This window comes from Ischnura elegans, chromosome 10 (assembly GCF_921293095.1).
Source record: "Ischnura elegans chromosome 10, ioIscEleg1.1, whole genome shotgun sequence".
NCBI lineage: Eukaryota > Metazoa > Arthropoda > Insecta > Odonata > Coenagrionidae > Ischnura > Ischnura elegans.
In genome coordinates, this window is record NC_060255.1 from 44446766 (window position 1) to 44466499 (window position 19734).

The window sequence follows — 19734 nt, forward strand, 5'->3', positions numbered from 1 at the left end:
ACTGCAGGAGGACGTTTTGTAGGAGCAATTCCTTGTCACCTTATGCATTTTGTTTTTTTCTAAAATAAACCGAGAAGTTTCTTCTTCTGAGGTGACACTCAGTAGCAAGCCGCTGTCATTTACACATGGTCGATGGCGGAGTGCCGACAGATTTGGCTAGAAATAGAAGGAGGCAGAGTAAATAATAAGGACGAGTCGTCATCTTTTTCCTACACTCTGCAGTAGAAGAAAAATCCATCTCGCACTTTTTTTCATTCAAAGTACTTCGGTTTAATGGGAAGCCGTTACGGAGAGACTCTATCCCGGACTCGTCGTCACCAAGCTTTGCCGTGGCATCCACGCCAACACTTTTTTTCGCAAATAATTGAAAAACGACTTGCTCTAACGTCGCTAGGATTTTTTTCGCACTCGCAGATTTTTTTATGCAAACGAGAGAGAGAAAGAGAAAGAACGAAAACGGTTGAAAGTCTCACGACTTTAGCAGCGATATATATAAAAAAAAGTTCCAGCAGATTTTTTTTATTTCGGCTTTCGTGGGCAAACATTTTCATTTTGGGAGAGATATTAAAGCGCTATCTTAACTCCCGTCCCGGTTAAGGAAAAAATTATGGAACAACTTCCTTTTCCAGTCTGAAGAGCGGCTCCAAAAAGAGCGTGGGAGATTAAAAAAGTGTGAAAATTTCCCAAAAAAAAACAAATTCACGGAATGGAAAAAGGCGGGCAAATATTAGGATAATTAAAATTCCAGAGCATGTAACGAGCCAGCTTCGTATTTCAAGACAGTATAAAACAGTCATAAAACACAAATATCCAGATAATCGTATAACAGTTCTATAGAAAAAAGTAATCTCTTTTTGATTACTAATCAAAATCGAAATTTTTACGCTATCTACGCTATAAGTTTATGCAAAAATCAGTACATGCTGAAAGATTATGAATGGATTGAACTAAACATATCATTTAAAGAAAGAGGAAATAATATCAAATGGGAAACGGCGCGCAAGCACTAGGATAATCAAAATTCTGGAGCATATCGCGAGCCAACATTATCTTCGTTTTTCATGACAGCATTATAGGGCAATTTAAAAATCAGGCATCCAAATAATCTAATAGCAAATGAGATTAACTGCTAGTATCAGTCGCATATTGCATGCTTACTCTCTCCGCTACCAATTCTTTAAATTTTTGGACTCGATGGGATCTTGATAGGTAAATCATAACATAGCATTAGAATAACGAGGAAATATGATAAAATGGAAGGATGTTAAGGAAAATAAAAAGATTAGTACTCTTCATAGGAGTTTCGCTACCTCTAATAGAAGATTTTATTGCTAAATGCTCATGCGTCAAAAGTGTATAAATAACCAAATTGTATCTTTTTCAGCTGATGTCGAAGGCAACACAAAAGGTCACGTTAATATCTCAATAGAGTTATTTGATTTTAAGTTCTCGTATTCCCGACTTTCACTTCATGTACATTTCTGTTAAAAAGTAGATTATCGCTGAGATAAGCCAAAAGTAGGCCTTTTTAAGGTAACTGAAAACAGAGTTAAGTTGATGTAAAGGCGGCCTCATTCATTGAGTCAGCACTCAACGCAGTTCGAATTATTGTAAAATTATCTCCATTTTACACTTGAAATATTATTATCCGACAAAGTATGGAGTAATACGGAAGGCAGCCTCTTTAGTAAAACCCCTCACCTTAGGGTTAAATTTTGAAATGATATAAAAATGTTAGCTTTCAGCAATGGAGGAAAAACTCATGCCATTCCTTACTCTTTTGTTTAATTTATCTCCATAGTTCATTAAATTAATCCTCTACTTGCACATACTATCTGGAAACGAAAAATTGACCTGCAGTATTGTACGATATATACTCATCCTTAAAACACATGGTCCGAAAATTGCCTACATATTAACTGACCTCGGTGGTGGCGGTATAAAATCCTAGCCAGGAACACAGAAGGTTGTGATTTCGAGTCGAACCTGAGTAGGTGGTCCCTATCCAGGATATGGATGTTACTGTTGTGCGTTGTTTATATTGGAACCCCCGTTGTAAAGGCCTTCATGTGCTGTTTACTGTTATGTAGAAAGTTGAAAATAATTAAATTTCTTGGGACCATCAAAGGTAGAAAGCATATGACTAACTCCTTACTATTTTGACGTCTTTATTTCTCTCTCCGTTAGCAGCGTACCCTGATTTCTCATTCACTCCAGCGGCATACATTTACCATCAAACTCATGCCTCTTGAACCCCTGAACTTTTGTTCTCTGAAACCTCTCTCCCAATTTTCTTGCGAGAACCATAAGTTTTATGCATGAACTTTCGTCGGCAATTCGCCAATATTGGTGGATTCGGAAGTTTGCCGTAGCCTCACCGAGGGTTATTGTCGCGTGGGTGCTTCTAGGTCTGTGGGCTCCAGTTTTTATCTCACGCCCACGATCTCGAATCTTGAGCACTCTCTGAGCTCCAACTTCAACATTTTCTCGAACTTGCAACGTCGCCTAGAGCGTTGGGCATCTCAGGCTACTACACGGATAGCTGAGCGCTCGATTGTCATAACCGATATTCGTTATATTAACCTACCTACTAGATGTCTCTTATAAGATAATTTGAAGCTCAAACTGCATATTAAAATGTTCAATACGGCTAAAATGAAAAATATTGTTTTCTCCAAAGCTCTCACTGAGTAAAGGCCTTTGTTATACATTTTTCAACTAATTATTTAAACGGAGTATCTACTTGTGAATTAAGAACAACTTAATATCACAATGCTTTTACCCAATATTAAGTAAATCCGAAATATTCATAATGCTAGTAGCTCTAGACGAAATTTTATGCAACTATTTCTCTTAGTGCTGCACAGCATTCTTGATTATACAAAGTGCATACCCTCTGAAAGCATCAATAATAGATAAATACGCTTTTAAATATTTATTTTACCTATATTAATAATTGTTTCTTTTTCTTTGACAGGTAAGCAAGTCCACCGCAAAAAGAGCGCTTTAAACTTTCAATAACATTCTCTGGCAAAGTAAGTACAATTAATTACCATAAGTGGCTTAGTAAAAATATATTTTGTGATTAACCAAATAATTATTTTTTTTAACTGTGTAATTCCCACGTCTGACTAATTTTTCAGGAGATAAATATTTATAGCCATCATTTGCTTTATGCTTTGCAGTAAAATACTTATTTTTAAACGAAGAATTAAGATAACATTTAAAGCTCTTTAGTATGCGTAAAATATGGAATAAGATAATTTGAAGCTCAACTGTATATTAAAATGTTCAAGACGGCTAAAATGAAAGATATTCTTTTCTCCAGTCCTGGAAAACATTCCCAAAATTAACCATTAGACAAATCGGTGAATTGAAAGAAACAATGAACATTGCGAGAAATGGCTACTCCATGCTAACTTTAGGACCGAGTATAAGAATTTAAGGATGGCTTAGCTCAAGCATTCACGCTGTTACTGGTATTTATTCCCGGGACAATATATGAGGGTTAAAGGTCGACTGAATAGGAAGGCAGCTCCAGGAGTGGCGGAGCTCGTCTACATTTCATAATTTTGTAAATTTTCCAGCCACAAAAGAAGAGATCTATTGTTGGTTATTTATATTTTTATTAATGCGCATTTTTTTAATTTTTTAACAAACTTGGTTTTCTTGCGAGCCTACATGAATCTGAGCTAATTGGCAATGCTATTTATTTATAATGGAAGATATAGCCATTTATCTGCAGGCATTTAAGGGTCCAAACGCAAATCCTGAATTTTTACTTCCGATATTAATGTTCTTGTAATAATATGTATTAGGCAGGTAATATCAAAAGAATAATGACACTGGATGCACTTGAATTAAATAAGAAAAATATGTACTCTTAGCTAACTTACTCAATATAAGTATTCCCTAATCATTATATAAATGGATTGAGTCGAGAAAATTTAAATCGATCAGCGAAAATCCTCTTTAAATCAAAGCTCTTTCTCTGACTGACACATAAAGTTGAAAATTGTCAATTAATTAAGTTAAAACAATGTAAGCACTAGCTATTAAATGTCAGGGAAGTACCTTATTAGGAATATACGTGTCCACATGGTTTACTGTGAGGCATAGGGTATATAATGATCTTATTTCATTTAAATTTCATGAATAATAGTTATAAAATACAAGATGCCGGCTGATGATTTAAACACTGGCCATTTTGAAAACTTGATCAAGGTGTAAGCGATAAAATCAGTACCCATTAAGATAGGTTCCAGTCCAGCCATGGCAATTAAGTCTAGGGTCTGAGTGAAGGGATGCTAAGGGTTCCATAGCATTCATAATGAATACGAGGAAGACCCTGAATAATCTCAAGCAAATCTAAACTAACAGTACGGTAGTTCGGTCAGCACCGTGGGATTAGACTAAACAAATACTACACCCTAAACTGCTTCCTATTCACACCCGCGGCAAGTAGATCATCTCCGGTTCCACGGCCGTGGGTACAACGTACCGTGGATCCTGATGACGTGATATATGTACAAGGTATCCAGAAACAGTACGTTCATTCTAAAAGATTCGAATAACATGGACCATTAATGAAGATTCACTTGTATTTTAACTGCAGCAATTTAAGTACAAATTAAAATTGCCAAGCCATATTTCCGAAGTATTCATGTCCATATCAATTATACATGGAGAACAAATTCTGATTCCTATGAATTGGTGTGAGAAAAATTATGCCGTTATTATAAGCGACAGTTGTGAAGGTCCATGAAATATACATGACATTTTACGGTTGTATATATTTCCATGTACCAATTACCTCACAATAATATTATATCACTGTATAATTACCGTGACATTCAAGGGGAAATGGATTACGCACAGGTTAGCGCAAGTTCCGAGAACAACTTCGCGTTGACAAATAGTCTTAATGATACACACATGATTTTGTGGACTAGAAATTCTAGATACGCCTGGAGTGATTTTTTTTATACCACTTTGCGGCTAGGAGCGGTCGAAATGCTCCATTTCTTTATTAATTCTCAAAACGGATAAGATTGAAATATATATCAGGTGTTCAGGTTTCACTTGGTGGAACCACATATCTATAGTATGAAATAAATAAATTAGTTATATTCCAAAAAAACTTTTATTGCTCAGACCCAGGGTTTATATACCTTGATAATGACTAGATAGATGGCTAAGTCCTAACACGTATCTCAAATTCGGCCGGTGTTAGACAGGTATCTTAAACAATGCGTAATAGCATTAAAAAATAAAATAAAAGCAGATAACAACTCTTCGCTTGTCAATGAATGCTTCTTTATCACTTTTTTGATTTCATGGTTTTTAATTTCAGTGTACAATCAAAAATATTAGTCGTTTTTTTGCTCTACCAAAAAATTGCTATTTTTGAGATACATGTTGTTAGAACTTAGCCATACACATATTAGTCGTAACCCAGGGTTGGAACAATAAAAGTTTTTGTGGAACATTACTAAGTGATTCATTTCGCACTTTAAATGTTAGCTACTTACATGAAAACAGATCGTGTGAGTACATTAGGTTTTTGCTAACCCAAAACTAAAGCAAGCTTGTCAATAGCCGGCACCCAATCATGAAAACAGTTAATTTTTCAGACGTAATTTTGAGAGACATATTTCCATCAACCCCGTACATGGTCCTCCCCATTCACTCATCAGCTCCCCGAGATCAACTCCGTCTGAAACTCATTCCCTTTCGGCCGTGGCCACACCTTACTCCATCCCTCGCATGTATTACTCCATCTTCAACCCTTTCAGACAGCCACCGCCCTATTCCCAACCCCCTTTAGCACTGGGGCCGCCCGCCACTCTCCCATGAACCCACCCGACAAACAAGTGACGTCTCCCTTCCAGCGCGCCAACAATGGATCTCCCGGCGCTGCGTTCGCATGGCGAATGGGGCGAGGGATGGGCCCCCGTCGTCAAATGCGGCCGGCAGTAACCGTGCTCCCTCCTTGCATATTCATTGTTCCCTTGATTGTAGCCGAAGGGGATTGTAAGGGTGAAGGAGGAAGAGTTTCCGACCGCTCTCCCCCCAGACTAAAAAGATCGAATTTCTGAGCGAGAAAGAGATGGGTATGAAAATGGAGAGAGATGGAAAAATACGTCTTTTTAATTTTTTTTTTCGCTATTCTCTCCCTCTCTACTCCATCGGGCACCCTGCAAAATTTTCCTCGTGGCGCGGAGATGTGCACTGCAATGATAACAAGTGGAAAGAGTATGAATTGGGTGTAAAAACCCGACTGTCCTACTCTTTGACGTCGCGACGAGTGACTCGAAAACGTTTTTGATAATCACATAATAAATAAATAATAAGTTAGAATTTACAAACTGGAGATGGAATTCCATTATTTACGTAACCTTAATACGAGACATATCAAAAAATCTTACGAAAACATACTCTTCTCAATCAGCCCCTTTAATAATTATTCAATTATTATTGTTCCTTCCTATTATATTTAAAATTGATACTTTCAGGAATTAATTAAAAGATGCAATCAGCATAAAAATGAAGATTATTCTAGAACTTCTAAAGATAATAAAGATGCATGTGGCAAACCGATATTTCATTCGCATATAGGACCTTTTATTTAATAGCTGTTAAAGAGCTGCACCTAAAAATATTCTTATCTTTGCTCTCAACCAATTAGCTGTTACAGATGTAGTTGTGAATAACAAAACTAAACTTGATTTTGTGGTTTATTCTCCTCATAAAATAGAAAAGTTTGGCAAAATTACCATGATTAATTGATACAAGAAATCAACCTAAAGAAATATATTTTACATAGTGAATACATTTTAAATTAGTTGGTTGGTACACGGGCAATTTAAAATTTTCATCTCATAATTCTATATCAGGAGTTGGCGATTATCTAGAAGTTCCGTTAATCATACCTCACTACATTTTGTGCAAGCAGAAAAAGATGAAGGTTTACTTTCGGTCACAACTTATTGTTGAAGTGAACAAACAAAAAGACAAATTGAAAGATCTGTTGGTATCTTTTGTCAACGACTAAACTTGTTCATCAATAATAATTTCTATTTAAACCGTTGGTGATTATCTAGAAGTTCCGTTGATTATTAGGTCACGCGAATCAAAAAAAAAATAAAGTTCTAGCTTTAGAAAGGATGTATTGTGGAAATGGTTAATGGTAAATTTTAAAATAGGGATCAAAAGGACACATTGAAATTTCTGTCAGAATCTTTTTTCGACGGCAAAAATTATCCAAATTTAAGCTATACAGGCTTTAACAACCGATTGGTTGTGTAAAGTAAAAATATAACGATCTGAACCATGTTGCGTCGACGAATGGAAATTCTTAACTGCAACCCAAATCCAGTCTGCCAAACTGAAATAATTCCCCTTTCGTCTTCATCGTTTGATTGCAGCTGACTCGAAATTATTGATTTTCGAGGGAGGTCCTGCTATTTTTTTCGACCACACCGGACCTCGTGGCAGAGATTTGATTCCGTGCCCGAAAATTGAAGAACGGACCGGAAAAAACTTCCACACAGGAGAAAATTTCCCGCTTTCATTGAGGAGCGTTTTCGAAAAAGATAGAGTACGCGGACTCTTCCCAAAACCGTCCCTATTAGTTTTCCGAGCACGTTAATTAAATTCAATGGCATTAATCTCATGCTTTTCCCGCGTCGAGGCGGTCAAAAATTAATTATGAAAATGTACTCCAAGGAGACAAAAGATTGCCGTCGCCCGGGTCGTTTCATTTTTTTTTATTTTTAGAAAGCACCACGGACCCCAAAGGAAGGCGGGAAATGAAAAAAAATTGGAGCAACCCGAAAAAAAGGCACGTAAATTGCCACCAGTGATAAAAATATTTAAATTGTCCTTTTTTTATTCCTCTAACTGCAGAGCTTGAAACGTTGGAGAATGTTTTAAGACCTGAATCCCTTCATCAAGGGCCTTCGACGTCCATTGCAACGAGAAAAATAAGCTACTTATATTTTATCTTTACTTAAAATTAACGTTCCTATGTTTCATGAAAATGGTTGCGTTACATTTGGGCTGCATCGACTACGAAACTCTCCGCAGAGGGTTTACACGGGGTGTTTCAGAAGGAGTCTGCAATACTTCAAGAGGTGGTAGGCGAGACAGTTTTTAACATCATTTGTCCGTAAACATGGGGTGGCAACTGCTTAGTTACTCCTCCGGGTATGGCAACGAATTGACCTTTTTTTTTGGATTTTTTTGTAGCTACCGTGAAAAAGGTTTTTCACTGGTATCCAGCCTTTTTGACATTTTTTTTTAAACTCTGGATTTTTCAGGACAACAAATGATGAAGGTTAGATGAAATTGTGCGGTTATGATTGCCTGTAACAATAAATATTACAGCTGAATTAAACGAGACCATGAGCGAGTATCAACAATACAATTGTGCAATTATGAGATTGACTGTTCCATAAAATTGTTAAGCCTGAATCACACGATCATGTTTTTTACTCGCGAAAGTTATCACTATCGCGATTACTAGAGTGATCACTCGTAAATGATCGTCGCCTGCAATTGTTTTTCGCGATCGCGATGAGGATTCCCATCGCTATTTTTCATCACTCGTTGGGTCACTTTTTCCGTCGCTAAAGCCGTCCCTAAAACCCCATATCAGCCAATCGGAACGCATGCCCGTATGGAGCGATTGCAGCGCAACGTTTGACAATCGTGGGAATGACATAGATAAACAAACACGCTATATATTTTCATTATGCGGGCCCTATGACAACGAGCTGTATTATCGGAAGTGATGCGAAAAGCGACGGTGGGAGTGACCGTGTGATTCAGAAAAATGATCACTAGAGCGATCGCTTTTAGCGACGGGAAAAGTGATCGCGATAGAGATCACTTTCGCGAAAAAAAAGAATGATCGTGTGATTCAGGCTTAATCGCACATTTTTGTCCGACAATATCAAGTTAATATCTTCAAAAATCCAGAGCATGGAAAAAGTATCGAAATTGGAGGATACGCAAGAAACACCGTTTTCACGATAACTGCGAGGTGCATCTAAAAAATATTTGCGTTTCAATAGTACAATAACTAAGGCGTTGCGACCCCATATTCATGGATAAAAAAATGCCTAAAATTGAGATGCTACTACAAGAATCGTTTTTTTTTGTCTCCGTGGTAAACAAAGGACTCCATAGTGTGTTGGAGCATTTCCAAGAATCAGAGCGGAAAATTCAATTTCACGGAATTGAACGGCTGAAACACTATAGTGACTTTATTTTCCGGATGTAGCCTTGGATTCAGAAGCACGAAATTTGGGATGTACTAAATATTGACGAAATAATTAGATAGTAAATCAAGTTTTTTTAACGCTAAATAGAACAGAATCGAAGTGATGGACTTATAAACGTTTAGAGTGCACGGAAACTCAATGGCGTTTCTCCTGTCTCTCGCCAAAAATGCAAAGAGTGAGGTAGCGCTCATCCCACGAGTTAATATTCATTTTATTATAATATCATACATTTTCTTAATTATTACTGAACTCAAATTGTGCAAAAAAATCGTCGCATAAACTATTAAATTGTCGGAACCACACACAATAATTTTTCCTCGAGTTTTTAAATACTTTACTTCATTTATATTTCAGACGTAATACTAACTGCACTGACTACTGCAAAATCCCAGGCACAATTAGCACATTATCTAGAAAATCGGTTGGCTCTCGAATGTTTAAAGCGGAAAAGGAGAGCAACCAGGAGTAAAAAAACCTGAAGAGAAGAGGACACGAACAGATGCTCGAAACATAGTGTCAGATGTGAATGCTTATTTTATTATGAGCACTGATATATTATGGAGCTGATATGTTATAAATAAGCGACAAAATTAAACATAAGTACATAATAATAACATTAATATTGGCATGCTTTTCTAAAAGGAACATCAACTCTACATAGCTCATCTTGGCTTTCGAATGACGAGAGTTTTCACTCAAAAACGAGCTGCCTGCCAATGATAGATTCATTTGATACCTATTCTTAAAGCCCTACATCCACGTCATCCATCCACATGATGTTAATTTGGTCTTACCGTTTGGTCTTATCTCTCCGCACTTTTAACCCTCTAAATTCATTATAGTAATAATTTTCAGTAGCCCAATGTAACACGTTTTCAAAGCTGGGCTGAGCTTTTGGTCGCTAAGTCGAAGTCTCTTCTTAAACTTGCTAAGAATGAGTGGTATGCGTGAGTGGATTTCTTGTAAGGGATTTGGATTCCGCCATTTTTTATCTTGAAAGCTCCACTCCGCAACAGGATAATCACGTGTTCACGCCAAAACGCAGACATCCAAATCTCTCTTGCTCATCCGACAGTGTAGGCACCGGCTTCACCCGACAAGAATTCACCTAGGAATATTCAGTTAACCCTAATCCCTTTTTTTTCATTCGTTGGCGTCTGGATGATCCCGCTCAAAGATGGATGTCCCCGTTCCCTAAGCATAGTTCACACCTTTTTTTCTTTATGGGCCATATTCGAGTTAGGGGGAGTAGATGACGCGTCGGTGAAAGGACAAGCAATAAAAAAAATAAAGAAGCGCCAGGCGGAAGATGCTGACGGTCGTGGTTTATCAAAGACAGAAATTCACGCATTGGCGCCCAAGAAAGTTATGGAAATGCAGGGAGGAAATGGAAACAAGACGTGTGCAAAGTGGCGAATAAAAACCATTCTCCATGCTTCTGTTGTTGCTCATCTCAGCGTAGTGATTTATGAGGTTACAAACTGAAAGGAACTTGTGGAAATTTTGTTGATTGGGCCGAAGATGGTGTAATGATCGTATTATACCATATATTACGGGAGAGTAGGAAAAGGAGCAGGATATGCCTATAAGCCTGGCTATGTGAGACGTACAAAATAGTTAGTGCGGAAAAATTAAATTGGGAAGGACATTATAAAACAAAACTTTTTGAGAAAAAGAGATCACCAGTTCAAGGTGAAGTGCTGATCACAAAGGACAAAAGTAAAGCAGTTCTTTTTCTTCAGTAGGGCCGAACGGGACTGGAACGACCTACCAGTAAAAATGTATGAGTACTTGAAGAAGTAAGTTACAAGGGTTTCTTATAATGTTCTCAATTGTTTTCATCGTAGGTTCATATTCCGACCAATCGCCTACTTGTAAAAATTACATAATAATAACATTTTATATGAAAAATTGGCCTATATCTATATGCTAAGACTTCTTTCAAGCATCAAATGAAAGTTCACTCGCTAATAGTGGTTCAATCTTATGATTACTGAAGACCTACTTTTCTCCCTCACTCTAGCAAGTTTCTCTAGTCCCCTAATGTTCTTCTTTATCGTATCCTTTTTTATCTGCCCTTATTACTTAACTCTTAGCCTTCCTCGGAGTACTTCTCTTACTATTTTTCCCTCTATTCTATACCTATATATAATGTAATAATTTTGTCCTATGAAATGACCTATTCACCTAAGGAAAGTTAGTAGCACAAAAACAGACAACGGTTTATATTCCAACTAATGGTGGTAAGGAGGATTTCTAATAAATGTGTCATTCAAATCGACATTATAACAATGATTGCGGGCTTCCACGCGGATTTAATATCACCTTTGTGTTAAGTTTAACAAAGCCCACGCCAAAAAGTACTTGGCGCAATAAAAATTTTTGTTTACTTATGTTATCTATTCGATATCTTTAATCCTTCACACCAACGTCAAATTGCCAACGCTAGCGTGAGCTTATGCATCCATCTCCGCAGGGATGTAACATCTATCATAGGTGTACCAAATCATCACGGGCTTTTAATCGAGACCAACAATGATCTGACGAACCTAAATTCCGTCGGGGCGTAACTCACTCCAGGTTTCAGTCTTTATGCATCTATTTATCGGGAAACCATCAATTCGATATGGTCTCTTTGATTCAATGCCACCGTAAAGGTATCATTCATATCTCACTAAACACAAAGAAAAAACAATCAAAATTTCTAAAGTGGATAAAAAATGTTAAAACGCGCATTGTTATAGCTCCATCACTAAGTAAAAAGTCATTAAGAAATAAAAATCAATCCATCTCTTTGTGAAAAAAATTAGTACAAGTTTATTCCAGAAAATACACAGTTTATTTCACCCTTTATTAGTTTAAACAATGGGAAAACGGAAAGAAGGAAAAAAAACATACGTAAATTGGAGCATTTGTTCCCGATTGCCTGGATTATTATTTTATTATTGAATTTCATTTTTTCCCATTTCAAGAGAGAGTTAACAGTCTTTTATAAAGCATGAATAAAATTGAATGAAACTGGAATGACAAAAAAAATATGAAAAGAACGCGTTTTTACGAAAACATCCATTCCAGGGTAGTGAATAATATCAGGAAACTTAAAACGAGTGAGAGCTCATAGTGTCACAAGGAACCCTTTGAGAGATTTTGATGAAATAGAAAACGTAAGATCAAAAATACACGCTGTCTGTTCCATGAGAGATTTAAAAATAAACTTTGTTATATTTCACACGAGGTATTTATTGAAAATTCAACCGAATTCAACCTTTTCAGGTCATTATCAAGAGGTAACAGGCCAGGTAACGACATTTCGAACCCGTAAGAGTTTTCAATAAATACTGTGTGGAATTAAACAATGTTTATTTTTTTTTAACAATTTATTTATTTATTCATTTAATTATGTACAAACAAGAAATAATGTTTATACAACAGTGTAAATTTACAAATGAAAACAAACATTCTGAGAAAAAAGGAAAAAAAACACGTACATTGAAGCCTATTGTTTCCGATTGACTGGATTATTATTTTATTATTCAACTTTTCACGTTTCAAGTCAGAGCTAACAGTCTTTTATAAAGAATGAATAAAAATTTTTAAAATCACAACATTATGAATGACACTGGAATTACAAAAAATTATGAAAAGAACGCGTTTTTACGAAAAACATTCATTCCAGGAAAGTGAATAATATCAGGAAATTTGTGGGAGCTCATAGTGTCACAAGGAACCCTCCATCAAGTCAAGTCCATTAATCCATCAAGTCACCATTCCACAAAGTGAACCCGCGAAGCATTGATTTGATGACTGCTCTATATTGCCTTTTGTGCGACGAACGCTTCGATGATAATTCCCACTCCCAAGATATCGTTTTCAAGGTTTCCGTGGACCACAAGGAAAACAACGTCCCCGATATGAATGAAAAAGGGACGGACGGTGCTGGTGGACCTTTAGAATGCCCGAGCAAACACAGCAGGGGGCAGGATGACGCTAAGTCCTAGCGAAAAGCGGGGAAAAGGCAAACACGTACTCCGGGATGAATAACCTTAAGGGCACATCGCCAAGGATTTGGAATGGGAAAGGGCTCTGGTCGAGGGAAAAGTAGGGGATTTATTTTGCGGTCCGTCGAAACAGAGGAAGATATTACGTCCACTGGAAGTATTGTCAAACATGGAGTCGGGTTTTAAATCGCCTGATGGGGAAGCTGACGGCGATCATCATTCTCCAGTGATGAAAAAAGGGATCGATGGCGAGAAATTCTTTTTTCACTCGTCTGCTTGAATAGCTTTCACTACCGAGTGGAGCTTTCGTCTCTTAGACACTGGTACTAATCATAATTAAATTTACTTCTTTGTGACACCTTTTTTCGTGCCCAATGAGTGGATGCCTATACACTGAACATAATGCACTTCAATTGGTTATTTTCTTTCACCGCTATGTCCATATTATTTTATCAAAACACTACTCACACAACCCTGCTTTCTTAAATTAAAACGGATCAGTACCCTTTGACAAGTTTTTCACCCAGCATTACAAAATTAATAATCTTGCAATTAAAAAATAGTTCGTTGGACATGAAATTTCACGGTAATCAAAAAAATTAAGCGAAAAATCCATAGAGAAAAATGATTCACCTTGACCAGGATTTGACCAGGTGAATGGTTTTTTCTTTATGGATTTTTCGCACAATTTGTGGATTTCCGGTGGCTCCCGTAAAAGTTATCACCGTGGCTAGTCGCGGTATACTTAAAAACTAAAATAATTAAGATTTACAAATATTACTCAAGCATGTAAATCAAGGATAATATATGCCTGTATATTATTATACATAGTATCTGTTATAGCTCCAGAATAAAATGGAACGATAGTCAACTTCCTCGCATCTAATTCACCATTAGAATGCGTAAATACTAAATTGATGTCTAGGCCATTTGAAAAAAAATCATATTTTTACTATTAGAAGATGTCTACTGAAATTGAAGGAAAACCATAGAATAAAATCACTATTCCTTCGATATTTTTTTGTTTTCCTTTAGTACCTCAAGCTATAAATCTTTTACATACCTATATTATTTAGGAACACACCACATAACCTTTGAGTGCCTTAAAATGGGATCGTAACTGTCAAAAGGCACAAAGTTGACAGCGATTCCATATTAATTCATAGCCAATTCACCTTATGATTTAATCTAAATTTAAATTACTCGATTCAAGTGCCAAACTAAGTGCACTGCTACATTCCATTTTCGGGTGTACTGCTGCGAGCTGAGTATTAAACTCAACGTTTCGTTCCTCCTGCTGGGAACGTCGTCAGGAGACTGAAGATATAAACATTTTTATCTCGTACCATCGAAAAACTGGTCAAATGTTATCATGGGTTTACAAAATATAAATAAAAATTAAATAAAAACATTCAAAATATCAACTATAAAAACGGGAGATGAGAATAGAAATATTTTTTTTCATAAACAAATTTCCCGTCTTTATGGTTGATCTTTTAAAGACATTTGTTTTTTTTAATCTATATTTTTTAAACCCATGATCACAATTGGCCAGTTTTCCAACGGTATGATATAAACATGTTTACATGTACACATACAAAACAACCCAGAAAAGAGATACTTAACTGTCATCTTCCGAGGGCTTGACTGGGTGTCCGACAACGTGAATCATACCGCAAAAAGGGCTGGATAAAGGAGGCCCAAATACACCCCATAGAAGGCTAATTTTTGTGGCCACTTCGGTTGCATTTCAATTTTTTTTCAAAATTGTCCACGGTGTGGTGATGAATGCAACGCGGTCCTCTTTTCTTCCATTATTTTGCAGTAAAATGTTTGTAACTAAGAGGAATGGCATTGAAAAGTTATTAATTTAATAGATCACATAATCATGAATATAAATTTCGGTTAATGCCCCTAATTATACCTTATTTCCCCGTTAAACTCGGATCAATTTATCCGTCAGCGACACGAGCGGCGACTTTTGTAAACCCATTTAAAGAGGCCGACTCGAGAATCCTCTTTTGTAATATTCGTGCCGACCACTTTGTAGGTACTGAGAAACTTGCGCTGCAATTTGAGGACGGCGAAACCAGGTCGTCGCATGAAACTCGTCGTATACTGAAAAACAGCACGAGCGGTCCGTAAAATCCGAACCTTGCGCCCCAGTGCACTCGGGGCCAAAATCGTCCGAAACACTCGGACGCGACCGATCCGTGAACTAGTGAACCTGCATGGAGACCAACCGGAGTTACAACATAAAGCTGCCTAAAGTAAGGGAAGAAGCAACGGTTGAACATAGGGGAGGAGCATAAAAAGGGGAAAATTTATTAGGGAAACGGTGGCAGGACACACGAATCTGTATCGGCACTATTTTTAAAGGTTATTCTAGTTGAGGTAGGATTACGCGGAAATTTTTTTCTGTCGCGATCTCAATATTGAAAATCCCTCTCTAATTCCAAGTAAGGTTCATTCCCTTTCAGTCTATGAGAGTTGCTCAAAAGTTAATGATAAAAACGCCTCTACGGGAAAAACACATTTGCTTCATATTTACATGTTCTTTTTCTAACTAAATAACCTTAGTTTTAGTGCTCTTGTGCCATAGATCCTGCTACTTCTTCGTTCCTTAAGAGAAAACTGTAGTTCAAGAACAGGCAGAAGTAGCAAAGAGCCAAATCTGGACTGTGCGATTGATGGAACATAGTTGCGATGCCTCGAGCGTTCAAGGTATCCACTACAGTGATAGAAACTAACGGCCTCAAGTTAGGCGAATGGTGAGCGAATAATTAACGCACATATCGTGAAACGCACTCACTACACCGGTCAACTGGAAACTTACGGCATTGTTAGCTTGCCGAAAATAGAATACACGATGGTGTTCAGTACTGCCACTCTTTGCAACACATTTTATATCCGGGTCACAATTATCATTTCTTTTTGAACAACCCTTGTAACAATAAATCGTATTCTCTTCACCGATATACCTAAGATTTTTCCCTTTAAATGAGATTTTAACATCCTTTCCTCGCTTAGCACTCGCTCCGTCCAAATCCTCCAGCTATTTCATCAGTATATTCTAAAGTTTGCTCTCTCACCCACCGCATCTCGCATTTAATTAGTGTTAATCGATCGTGTAAAACTGTACGAAAATAGAGAGACTGATCCTTAGCGAAAGATTTGTTTACTCTGCCTCAGACCAATGTTTCACAGCGACCAACACGAAAGTGAACCGACCCCCTCAGGATTTGTTTTATTTGCACGTTTATAGCCTGTTTTGCAAATAAATTGATGTGTAAATATTCATGTGTAATATTAATTGCAGGTTTACTTACTTACATTTCCACATTACCATAGAAAACGCATACATTCGAAGATACTCATTTGAATTCTATTCACCACCTGAGATGTTGAAACTTAAATGTCCATGGAAGGGGAAATTTATAATAAAGTAAATTTCTTCTATAGGATCGATATGACGCATATGACACATCGCTCTATCAACAACAGATATCGGATCATTCCTTTCTGGTATTCCTCATTATTCCCGACAAATATTTAATTCACCCAGCTTTCCTCTAACGCCTTATGCTCAGCTCGTATTCTACTTCTGCACGATTCAATTTCACCGTGGACCATGTCCACTCGTCGCCCGCAGTAAGCCCCGCTTCCCTGGGTCCACTCTAGATTGCCGTCACCGCATCTGAGCAAATACACGGACAGGACACGGGGTCGAGGGAAGTGAGATCAAATTGAGGAAATGGGACGTCTCTTTAGCACGTCCAGCCCTTTTACACGTTCGCCGCTCTCGAGACTTTGTACCAATTTAAAATAAAATCGAGTGAAGTGGTGTCTGCGTAATATGAGCAGAAATATGTATAAAATCTTCAAGATTACTTATTCACTGTACAGTGTACACGCCAAAGGAACAGAGACTGCGTACTAGCAAAAGATAGCACGAGCAACTCGGTCTATAGAGATAACTGTTTTCCAATTTTAACAAATTTTATGATCTTAGCAAAATAGAAATGATAAAATAAGATAGAAAAGTAGAAAAAAATAAGTTTTCGGAGTAACAGATTTCGTTTTTTATTCATGTAGGAGATGGTCAAATTAGGCATTACGCATGAAGCTCTAGACACACCCAAATTTCTTATAACATTTATTTTCTTACTTTTCAAGGGTTGAGGTCCATCCGGTTTGAAATCATTAGCGTATGAGTTCTAGCATTATTAAGAGAAATCTTTATTTACTTTTTCATCGGGTTTTAGAATTTTGTTTGGAATTTGATATAAATGAAAAACTTAGTTTGGTGTTTGAATTGAATGATTGAAAATACAGATCAAAGACTTGCATAAGGCAAGTAGTCTAAGAATTATTTTACGATATTCATTGAATCGTAGTCAACATTGGACCTTTTGATTGTTACGATTACATTTCTAAGTCTATTTGATAAACGTAAACAAGCTTAATAGCATGATGTAGTCTGTAAAAAACGAAAAATGTCGAGGCAAGGATGACTTAAGTTGATGATTTTTTCTTCAATTTCAGTAAATGTATTTAATAATGAAATAAAATAAACATTCTTTTTAAACGGGGAATATATTAGTTTACTCTAATATTTACGCATTCCAACGGATCAACAATTTATTGTTATCACTCAATCGGTAAGCTGCGTGCTACCAATGGCTGAGTAAATACAAATCACTCACTCAAAGAGAGAGCTAAGAGCTATAAATTTGAGGTTTGTTTTAGACTAAAATAATCCCCACATTTGTATCAATAATTATTCAAAAGCTCGATTATAGTTCAACAACCAACAAACGAGATATGAAGTGAAACACTTTCCATTTTCCCCATACAAATCTGTAAACATCTGTAAATCTGTAACAAAAGTATCTGCCTCATCCATCCAACCAACAAACGATGGATTTCTTCGTGGTCGAATGAATAGACTATTTAAAATAGACATTAAGTATAAATAGAGTAATCCATTAAGAAGCTACACCTTGCAGCAGATATTTAGAAAACATAATTCTAGTAAAGGTAATAGCTGGTTATTAATCATGGCCCGTAGATTGCACCGTAAATAATGCCTTGGAGAACATTTTAGAAATGAACGGTATGGAAATAGTAATAATAGTTTCAGTTCTCTCCACTGGGTTAGCAGTGGTGCAGGTTGATTTAAAATATTTTTTTACTTGAGGAGATTTTTAGTTTTATTCAAGGAAAAAATCGCGGCCATAAAGTGGCGTAAATTTACGGAGACAACCGCAAGTGCACTTGAAAATTCCTCAGAGAATATACCAATCACCTTGATCGACGCTCGAACTCGGGTCTTCCGAATTTGAACGAAAGAGATCGAAAACCATCTTAAAGACAACTGAAACTCCTTATAGGAAGAAGATGAGTAGTTAGTTTTACCGTGTGTAATTTTCGTAGAATTTTGATCACTTACGCATGCAATACAATACAGCTATAGGATACAACTTCATATAAGCACGCGCTAGCGGAATGAAGCCCTGATTTTAAGGCTAAGTGCGTGTTCCGCCTATCAAATAAAACTTCCCGGTACCTTTTGCATGCCCGCCCGGCCTAGAGCGATGACTAATCCATGTCTGATACAGAAGCCATCAAAACTTCTTCTACGCTAAATATCTAGTTACACACAAGTCACGGAAGATGAGGAGTACGAAACTATTGAAGCCTTTTCAAAAACTAAATCGTACATACTGAGTAATTCCCGGCGGAATCCAGCTCCAAAGCTTGGCAAATAAAACAAGGTAGCAATCTCGCAATGCATTTTCTCGTTCTGTAAAGCGATTAAGTGATGAGGAAATCAGAAGTTTTCGTGAAAAGTTTAAAAAGACGGTATAGAAATATAAAGAGCATTAATGGCATTTTACACAGGCATAGAAACGAAGTACTGCAACATCAAATATGACAAAATTTTATGGGGTTATAAACGGGAGGAATTGTTACATTCCTCGGTAGCTAAGGAGCATTATCGACGTATTCCCGCACCAATGGAAGCCGTTTTGTAGTTAAAACGTGTTTCACGTATATTCTCATAAATTTCATTCGGGATAGTAAAGTTATCATTTCCAAAACTATGTTCATCTATCGCAGCAATGTAGAGTGTAGTAGTGTTTCAAGCAAATATTCTTTGGCTGCATCTGAGAACATTGAAATATTATTTTTCAAACTATTTTCAACCAAAATTACTAAAAATATATAGTGAAAAATAATAATAAACCGTAAAAAACATGAGATACATTCCCATTAACTTTTATTTAACATAAATCATTTTTTTAGCAAATTACTGGACTAAATGCACGGTAATATTAAGTTGATAATTTAAGATGATATCGTCATACCATTGTTGTTTGTCGGTTCATAATTACAGAGTGATAAGATTCCAACGCAGCCGAAAAAGCTCTGACTTACAAATAAAT

The 19734-nt window shown here is 36.8% G+C and overlaps 1 protein-coding gene across 1 annotated transcript in view; it reads left to right on the forward strand.

The window, feature by feature from the left end:
* The window catches only part of LOC124167081 (microtubule-associated protein futsch), a 492547-nt gene that overhangs the window by 158168 nt on the left and 314645 nt on the right, over positions 1-19734 (forward strand). The gene's annotated exons all lie outside the window — the stretch shown is intronic.